Below are 9,716 nucleotides of genomic sequence, written 5' to 3' on the forward strand. Positions count from 1 at the left end.
CTGAATAGTGTCCCAAGACACAAGAAGAGGAAGAGGATATGTCCCATGTTCCATATGCATGTGCAGTCAGTAGCCTGATGTATGCGATGGTCTGTACTAGACTAGACATTGCAGATGCCGTGGGAGTATTGAAAAGGTTTATGTCAAAACTAGGGAAGGAGCATTGGACAACAATGAAGCGGGTTTTCAGGTATTTGTGTGGCACTAGTGATTATGGTTTGTGCTACCAAGGAAGACCAGGATTGGACAGAGTTTTGGATATCCATGGTTTTGTTGATGTGGACTGGGAAAGAGATCTGGATTAGAGAATATCTACAAGTGGGTACATGTTTAACCTATTTGGAGGTGCAATCAGTTGGATGAGTAAGAAACAGTCTGTAGTGGCACTATCAACTACAGAGGCAAAATACATGGCAGCCACTCATGCAAGCAAGGAAGCAGTTTGGTTGCAGAGATTGTGTTCAAATATGGGGTTAGTACAAGGAGCTATAAGGGTAGAGTGTGATAGCCAAAGTGCAATTTTCTTGGCAAAGAACCTTGCTTAGCATTCAAAGACAAAGCACATTGATGTTTAGTAATACTTTGTGAGGGATATGATAGAAGACAAAAAGGTGTTGCTAGTAAAGGTGGACACTTTGAAGAATATTGCAGATGCATTGAAAAAATCTATGAGCTCTGAGAAGTTCTCTTGGTGTAGAGAAACAATGGGCGTTTCAGGGTTGGATAAATGACTAAGCTCTCCTGTGGCCCCCTTGGAAAGAAAACAACAAGTGGGAGAACGTTGGGTTGTGTTATATTCTTTCCACAACTAGCTCACTTAGTTAACCAGGGAGTTAGAGGGGGGGCAGAGCTCCCCCTTTGTTGCATTGATTGCGTAGCGGGGAGGTCACAAGGGGGGTGGGTAGCCCCCCTCTACAGGGTATGGGGCAGCGCCTCGAGGAAATTTTTTTTGGACCCTATATTAGGTTGGGAAGACCTACCTATGGTTTTGTGCATGGTTTTTGCACATGGTTTTGGATGCGATGTTTTTCGGTCCATGGTTTTGGACACGATGATTTTCGGTCCATGGTATTGGATGCTTCATCATGTATAAATATGTATTGTAACGTTGAAAGGAAAATAATGAAAAGTCAAGCTGGTAGTCCCATTTTTCGGATCTAGGGGAAAATCTCTGTGTATATGTGTTTTATGTGTTATGCACTTACATTGCTTATTTTTTGTGTTTTAGAATTCGTATGCAGGTAATTTATGTACAAGGTTAAAACCTACATGGGAATGTCTAGCTCCGGGGCAGACGTGCATGCCTCAGCCACTACCTTGGACATGTGCTCATTCTTGTCCATGATGGCCTTAAAGAGATCAATAGTGGAGTTCTTCTGTGTAGCCATCTGAGCGTTATTCACCCTCTGCTAGCTGATAACGTGTAGCACGCGCTATTCATGGGCATGAAGTTCTGTGATCACACCATCCCGCAAAGTGTGAAGGGCTTCACTTGGAAGCATGGGCAAATTGAGTCCAATCCCCTTGAGGGTGCTGATAGTGGCCTTGTCAGCTTCGACCTCCATAGTCAGCACTCCATCTAACAGTGCTATTTCCCAGGGATCTATTGTGCGCATCATCCCTACTGCTTCTAAGGTGCCAGGCACCAAACTAGTTGATGCCGCATTGCTTCGTCCTACACTGGTTTGTACCTATGACGCTTGGATATATAGCTCATGCAAACCTGTCTGAATGGTGTCCAAGGCCTGTTTCTGCTGCTACTCGAATTATTGCAGCAGTTCCTCGGTCGCATCCCTCACTGCATCACCAATATCATTCAAATCACCTTTAGTCAAGGTGATTGGGTCGAGGGAAGTCTTGCTAGCCTTGGACTTCTTCCCTGGCCCTACTTTCTCTCATTCCGTAGTGTGCTTAACCCGTAATGGAGTAGTCTCTGGGTCCGCCCCTCCTTGCTTTGATTGTTGTCCGTCCTCCTCTGTCTCTGGGGAAGGTGACTTCTAGATCCTGTCAGAGCTACGCTCCTCCTCTTATTCCTATCCTCCTATTTTCTTCATGGCAACGCACTCCGCTTTGGTTTTATCCTCAGCCTCCTTCTTCCTTTTCTTAGCCAATTGTTCCATATTCAGCTTGGCCTCTTCCTTTTTTCGTTATGTAGTAGACTTTCTAGACCTAGCTGTCAAGTCCAAAGTGGTGCGCCAATCTGCTGGCCAATGGTCGAGAACCGCTTTGATCACGTTGTTTGTGGCCAAAATGGAAGGTCAAACCACTTTTGTTCAGGATCCTTCCATGCATGCATGGAGACATGGTGGAAGTCCACCTTGAACTCCACATACTCTGTTAGTTGATCATAATCTGTCAAAGACAACCTCGGTTTGCGGTTGATGGCCATGTGAATACTCATCTCCATCAAGATCCAAAATACCTTACTGTCCTTGACCCTTTGGGGGTCCTTTGTAGCCCAGAGTGAAGTGAACTTCACTTCTTTCAGTAGGTCCTGCGTGGTTGGAGGAAACTTCCTATCCTCTGGTAACTGCCATGTGACTAGCACTATGAAAAACAACAACCATGCATAGTGAAATGTTTTTCTTTGATCCTGTGCCTCTCTGCAGTTCACGAGGAACTCGCTGCAGAGGTAGCATGACCAGTTGAACTGTATGCCCTCCATGCACTGGGCCGCTAGTGACACTACTGGAGCCGACACTTCATCTGCGCAACACTTCCTCATAATCTTTCTTGCCAAGATCTGGGTGGCTACCTTGACCGTGGGGTTGGTTATGCTAGTGATGGAGTAGCCACGCAGCTTCTTAGCAAGCTTAAATTTATCCTTCATTGCTTCGATGAGGTTGCACTCACCTATCTTTCCACCAAATTCCATGGCCAGATTCTCTCCTGCATGTGGCAGCCAAGTGATCCTATGGATCAGCATGTTAGTGATCAGTATCAGCTCCTCTAGCCATAGGCACCCATCGTGCACCAAGCATAGCAGCTGCTTGATTACTATCATGGTTATGGGCATGCGGTTGTAATGTGGTACCCACATCATGGTTAACAGACTGACCTTATCCACCCCTTTTTCCTACTTTCTTGGCTTCAGCGTGGTCACACCAGAGTTTTTATAGTATACGTGGTGCATGAGTTGATCTATTGCTAAGTGAGGAAAGTGTTCCGTATCAGCCAAATCCCAATCCTCCAATTTTAAATGGGGGACATGCCCGAGGTGAAGTCCCTCAAAGGTGATTTTCTCTGGTAGAAAGGGTGTATGCACTGTGACCTTGCTTTCATTAATGTCCTTTTGAACCTTTGTCTTGCCTCTGCGTGGAGGAATGTACTCGGGCAGTTTAGAGATAGGGTCGGACCCCTTAACATCAACGTCCTTCACCCCCATGTCAATGTCTTCCTCATCCATAGGGATTTCTTCAACATCCTCTTCAGGCTCCAAGTCAATTAACTTTCCCTTCTCCTACACTGTGGGATTTTCCTTCTGTGGATGCTTTCTGGGTGATGCGCGCACCGACTGTGGTGCTTTCTGCTTGTCCTTGTTTGTTTTTGGACCCTCTTTGGTCGGCGTAGGCCTTGACTTGGGCGACCTTGGTGATTTAGGCACTTCTGCTGGTACTTCGATGCTTGGAACCTTTTGGGCAACTCCCTCAACTACCATTGCTACTGCTGTGGCAGTTACCTTAGCTGCCATTGCTTCTCCAACGATCACGGTTCTGCGGGTGCTGATATGATACTAGAAAACAACTCCTGTGTATCCTTTGGCAACTTCTCAGACGCTAAATTTGCTATCAAAGCTTCAAATTAGTCATGGTTCATACGCGCCTCAGAGCTCAACACCTCAATTCTCAAAATGCCAAGTGTTTTTTGCTGGGCAGCCACCTATAATTTATAGGAATTTTTGAATTCAAATCTCACCGTTCCCCCTAAAATTTGTTCATAAATGCTAGATTGGTGGCATATTTTCACAGATCTTGCCCTTAAATTCCGACTTAAATACTGCCCCCCGCTTGATTTAGCCGTTTTCCCACTGTCAAGTCATGAACAATTACCATAACGGTCACTTTCTGGCTGCCCTGTGTGGTCCCTTCTTGGATAGCGTAGCTTCCCATGCATTTTTGTTGACATTATGACATTCCTCCATTTTGCACAGTTGCCTAATTGCGCAGCTCCCCAACCTGGGTATTGTAGTTTATAGTCTCGTGCCTCCTTCTAACTGCCTGGAGCGCTAAGACTGTGCTTCCATCATGTAGTCATCTAGCCTAATCGTCAGTGTATGGCTACAATAGGCTACCATTCACTCGCCCTGGGAATGGTTCTCCATTCAACTTTACCAACTGAGCTTCTCCACCATTGGTAATCTCCTTGATGACATATGGTCACAACCAATGCATCTGAATTTTTCCTGGAAATTTATCAAAATTGCTGTCATATAATAGAGCTAAATCATTTACCTTGAAGGTGCATAGTTTGATGTGTTGATCGTGTCATGCCTTTTCGCGCACCTTTTGAACTTGTTGATGAAATCTAGCTAGAAATCTATCTACTTCAAGCTCTGTTAGCTGCACAAGCCTCTCCTCCAAGGCTCCGCGATCTACCATTCCTGTGAATTCTGCTATGCGCAGACTAGGTACAATGTACTCCATCGGCATCACAGCTTCCATGCCATAAACCAGTCTGAATGGCGTTTGTCCAGTCAACTTCTTGCAAGTCGTTCTATAAGCCCATAGCATCACGGACATGTGAACATCCTAGTAATTTCTTTGGGAATTGAAAACCTTTATGAGCGCACTCTCCAATATTTTATTAAACGCTTCCACCATCCCATTAGCTTGCGGATGATATGGCATGCTCTTCTAATGGTAGACTTGAAATTCCTCTATCATCGCGCTAATCGTCTCATTAAGAAAGTGTGTACCGCGATCGCTCATTAAAATTTTTGGACAACCAAACCTTGTCAGCACGTACTCAAAGATGAATTTGGCTGCTGTTGTGCTTGTACAATCCTTCATAGGTTGTGCCTCCACCCATTTGGTTAAGTAATTAGTCGTAGTGATGATGTACCGCGCACTCGTCTTCTTCCTTGGAGGTTGAATTGGTCCTACAAAGTCAATCACCCACTTCTCGAAGGGCTGTAGTGATATCTGCAGATTCAGCGACAACTCATCCCTGCACGAGGGTCTGCCCATCCTTTGGCATGCATCACATGCCCTACAATACACTTTTGAATCCAGCGCGTAGAATCTTTTGTGTTGTTGCTTTTCTTGCATAATGACCTCTTGCAGCTCCGCCATGAGCCTTAGTAAGGATGTTGTTTTGTTCAAACTCTGGCACATAACGTCACAATATTTTATCTGATCCCATTTTGTACAAGTGCCTTGCAATGACAGAAAAGTCTGTCACTCGCACCACCAGTTCCTTCTTCTGTTGGCTGGTATATCCTTTTGGAGCCAAACTTGTCATCAGGATGTGTATAATATCTTCAAGGTGGATGTCCGCGACACGTATTGCAAAGAGCTGCACATCAAGTAGTCCTTCCTCCAAATTCATAGGTTCCTATCCTGTTTCAATGCACGACAGATGATCCGGTCCAGCATTCAAGTGTCCTGGTTTCACAATAACTTCAAAATAATACTCCTAGAACAACAACAACCACCTGCATATCTTCCCCCCAAAAACATGCTTGTTGACTAGGTATTTTAATGCCGAATGGTCTGTATACATATTAAAATGTCCGCCCAACAAATAATGCCTGAACTTCTGGACCATGTACACCATAGTTAGTCCTTTGTGCTCTGTCATGGAATAATTTTTCTTAGCTTTGGACAACTTCCTACTTGCAAATGCTATAGGGTGATCCATGTCCCCTTCAACGGCATGTGTTAGTACTACTCCCAGCGCAATACATGACACGTCTGTTAGTGCCTAGATTTACCTCAGGCTAAAAAGGTAGGATCCAGTGCCAACATCAAACCACGCTCAGCCTGGTAGCTAGCCCTACCAAGATAGGAGAGGGCTCTCTCTGGGTCAATCTCAGTGAATTATAATCACTAAGGGCTTGAGATCGACTGATATAGTTACTGATCTTAGGCTAGGTATAGGTACAAAGGAGTTTGATTGAATAAATTGATGTGTTGTGGGCTCTAAGGGAAAGGCAGATCTTGGGTGCGGGGAATGAGGCTCAGTCTTGCAGGGATCTCAATGGGGAAAGGTAGGCAACTATGTTTGGTACTCTAAATCAAATGAGATGGATGGATCAGACAGAGGAGGAGTTGAAGAGGGCAAGAGAAACCATGGATCCTCTCCAAACAGTTGAAAACATCAAAAACTAAAGCAAACTTCAAGTAGAGCACTGCAATTTCAATGTATTCTACTTACACTCTTGTTTGATTTAGCTGAGAAGAAATAAGAGAGAAAATGATATACATAACACATGAATAAATTCAAAAATACATAAGAAAGCACTGTACCAAAACAAAAGCCACAGGGATCCCAAAGAGTACTGCAAATCCTGGTCTCAATTCCTTAGTCAAAATACTGATATGAGTGTACAATGAAGCTCAAGGCTTTCTCAAAAGTCCAACCATGCTAATGACTGAGAAAACACATAATATAGACAAAGCATAGCTCATCCTAGCCTCTAGGGGTCGAGCTCACATGTTTAGGAGCTAATCCAACTAATTCTAAACTAAGAACTAGAAATCAGGCAGTGGAACAACATGCCTCTAGAAACAAGGGAACTGATTCATTCAGTTTCAAACAACCTTTTAACAGATGAATCTACCTCCATAAGTGAAAATTTGACATATTTACATCATGATCCATTAATTTATACTAAATTACATCAAAAATTTGACACTAAGCATGTGAAAAAGTAAAACTGGCAAAAGTTGGGCGAAAAGCAGAGCATTCCTGGTCAAATTGGCCAAATTTCCTCTATGTGCTGCGCCTGATTCTCTATGTGTAATGCTTGTTTGGACCCACTTTTGGAGGCCTTCCCGGTGTCCAAATTCCCTCCAAGTGTGCTTGTTGGAAATTTCTGCCTATCTAATTTCCAACCTAAGTGGAATTTTTCAATTTGGCCTCCATTTGCCCCTCCAAACGTCAGTTCTCCCAACACTGCTTCCTATGTGACAAAATAGGGGTAGTAAGGTCATTTTTTGAGTGTTTTGACCTTTTCGAGGGCTCAAAACCTGTCAAAATTTCTTGGCCATTGGTAGGAAAGCATATTTTTCCATGAAAAATATAAAAATTCTGAGTTTTTGTCATTTGGAGGCTCCTATCAAAAGCGAGCGCCAAGTGGCGCAGCGCATAGAGCAGAAAATCCTATTTTTTGTGCCAAAAATTCCAAAAATGAAAAAAGTGCCCCAAATTTTTTGAAATTTGGGATGAGTTTTCTTCATCAAGCATTGTGTTGGGCCAAGGAAGCCTCAGCCAATATCTGAAGTCCCTCATGCTCCTTTCTCCTCCTTGATGCTCTCTTCAATTTTGTCTTCAAGCTCCTGATTCTAGCCTTGCAAACTTTGTTCTTCGCCATATAATGATATGCCATATGTCTCAACAATGTCTTCTCCTTGTTGGCCTTCTCCAACAACCTCTCTAAGTGGATATTAGCTCTTTCAAGCCATGAATCCCGATCGACATTGACCTCTTGGTCAAGTGAAGTGAGCTCCACCCTCCTCCTTTGAGCAGCTTGGCGATTCTCGAATATGTTTGCCACCTCTATGAGGCCTCCTGGGTGCATGTACCTCTGTAGGTGAGTCACTGTGGGTCTCCTCTTCATAATCATATGAAGGATCATATGCCATGTCTGCTAGTGATTGAACTATTTTGGAGCTGTCTTGATGAGAAATAGGAAAATTATGGTGTTTCATGATTTTCTGCCACCAAGGGAAAAGTGATATGAGGGACTATAGAGGGAGGGAAAAATGAGGGATTTTAGGATTGTTAGGATAGGATAGGGTTTATTTAGGGAAACAGGGCATTATGAAATGATTTGGGAGTTTTGGGTATAGCACTAGGGTTTGGGAGTTTGTGTTTGAGATTTTGGGGAAATGGGAATTGGGGTATGGGATTAGTGAATTTAGGGGTATGTGAATGTAGGGAATAGGAAAATCAAGGGAAAAATGGAGTAAGGGAATGTGAGGTGAGGGGAAAATAACTTGGCAGCCAAACAATTAATACAAAACTCTAGCACTATTTTCCTTGGTAGGGTTTGATGATAAAAACACCATAAGACAACCACAAGCACTAACCTTGGATGAAAAGCAATGATGGAAGCCCAACTTACTTGTACAAGTGAAGACCCACGCGTTTTGAGCGATTTGGAGCAAGTTTTTGAAGTTTTTGGGCTTGCTGGCTGTATGTGCCATGCATCAAACCCAATGCGCCACACCAGTTATGTGCGCCGCGCCCGTGTAAATTTACACTGCAGAGCACTGCCCAATGCGCCACGCCTGTTATGTGCGCCGCGCCACCTGCCCAATGCGTCGCGCTTTTTCTAGGAGACTTTTGGAGGCCTTCCTGGTGTCCAAATTGGGCGTGGAATAGCTTTTTGGAAAGGTATTTGAGTCTACTTTCCAACCCAACTATAATTTTTCAATTTGGAGTTCATTTGCCCTATCAAAAATCAAATCTCCCAAGACTGGTAAAAATGTGCAAAATGAGGCTGCCTAAAGGCAGAGTGCTGTTGCAGTAAACTTTTGAAGGTCTTCCTCAACTCCAAATTGAGCTCATGATAGCTCATTGGAAAGATATTTGTGTCTAGTTATCATTTGACTCATCAAGAAATTCATTTGTCCAACCGAGATAGGAGAAAAATTGATTTTCCCAAGGTCACTTTAGAGGTGCATCAATTCTCCCGAGGAAACTGTATTTTTGACATTTCTCTAAAACCATGATACCTGTGTAAAAAGTGAAGGAGGTTTTTCTTCCTTGGCATATTGTGGACAAAAAACTCTCTCCATTTTCCTAAATTCATCTTTTAGGGCTCAGAAACGTTATTGGAGTAAAACCTATCCCGATGTGTGGAATAGGGGATTTGTCGAAATGAAGCGAAATGAAGGGATAAGGGGCTTCTAAACTCTTGAGAAAATTTTGGAACGTAGGGAGGGATGTTAGGAAGTAAGGGAAAGTGGAATTTCAAAGATTGAGTGAGGGGAAGGGGTCAAAAAGGGAAAAACATAAGCCTAGTCTAGAAAATTGTCAAGTTGTAGCAAGAAACTAGGGTTTGTGCGCAAATGAGGAATTTGGGGGATCTCAGTGATGGGAAGTGTTTAATATGGTATATTAAGGATAGGAGAAGGTGTATGAACATCAGGATACAAGTTTTTCTAATGATTTGACCATCCAAGATAAATTACCTTCAAAACCCTAGGAGAGGGAAATGAACTTTACCTAGGCACAACTGAAGCATGAACAAGGTGTAAAATGATCCATTGGAACCTGACATGATGATGAAAACCCTCTGAATGATGGTACACTCAGCTGAATAGTGACATGGACCAACATTTGGACACTTTGAAAGGAGTAAAAGCAAACCCTAGGCCTAATACCCAGTGACTAAATTTTGCTTCAAGACTCACTAAAATGACAAAATTTGACCTTGACACCTTAAAATAACTTTTTAAGAGCATGTTTGATCACTGGAGGAATGTTGCAAAGGCTGAAACTAACAATGTCCACATGCACATGAAATTACTTCTTCCAATCGGGGAAGA

This window comes from Pinus tabuliformis, chromosome 1_1 (genome assembly GCF_031772625.1).
Source record: "Pinus tabuliformis cultivar Carrire ecotype Pingquan chromosome 1_1, CPIR1, whole genome shotgun sequence".
NCBI classification, from domain to species: domain Eukaryota; kingdom Viridiplantae; phylum Streptophyta; class Pinopsida; order Pinales; family Pinaceae; genus Pinus; species Pinus tabuliformis.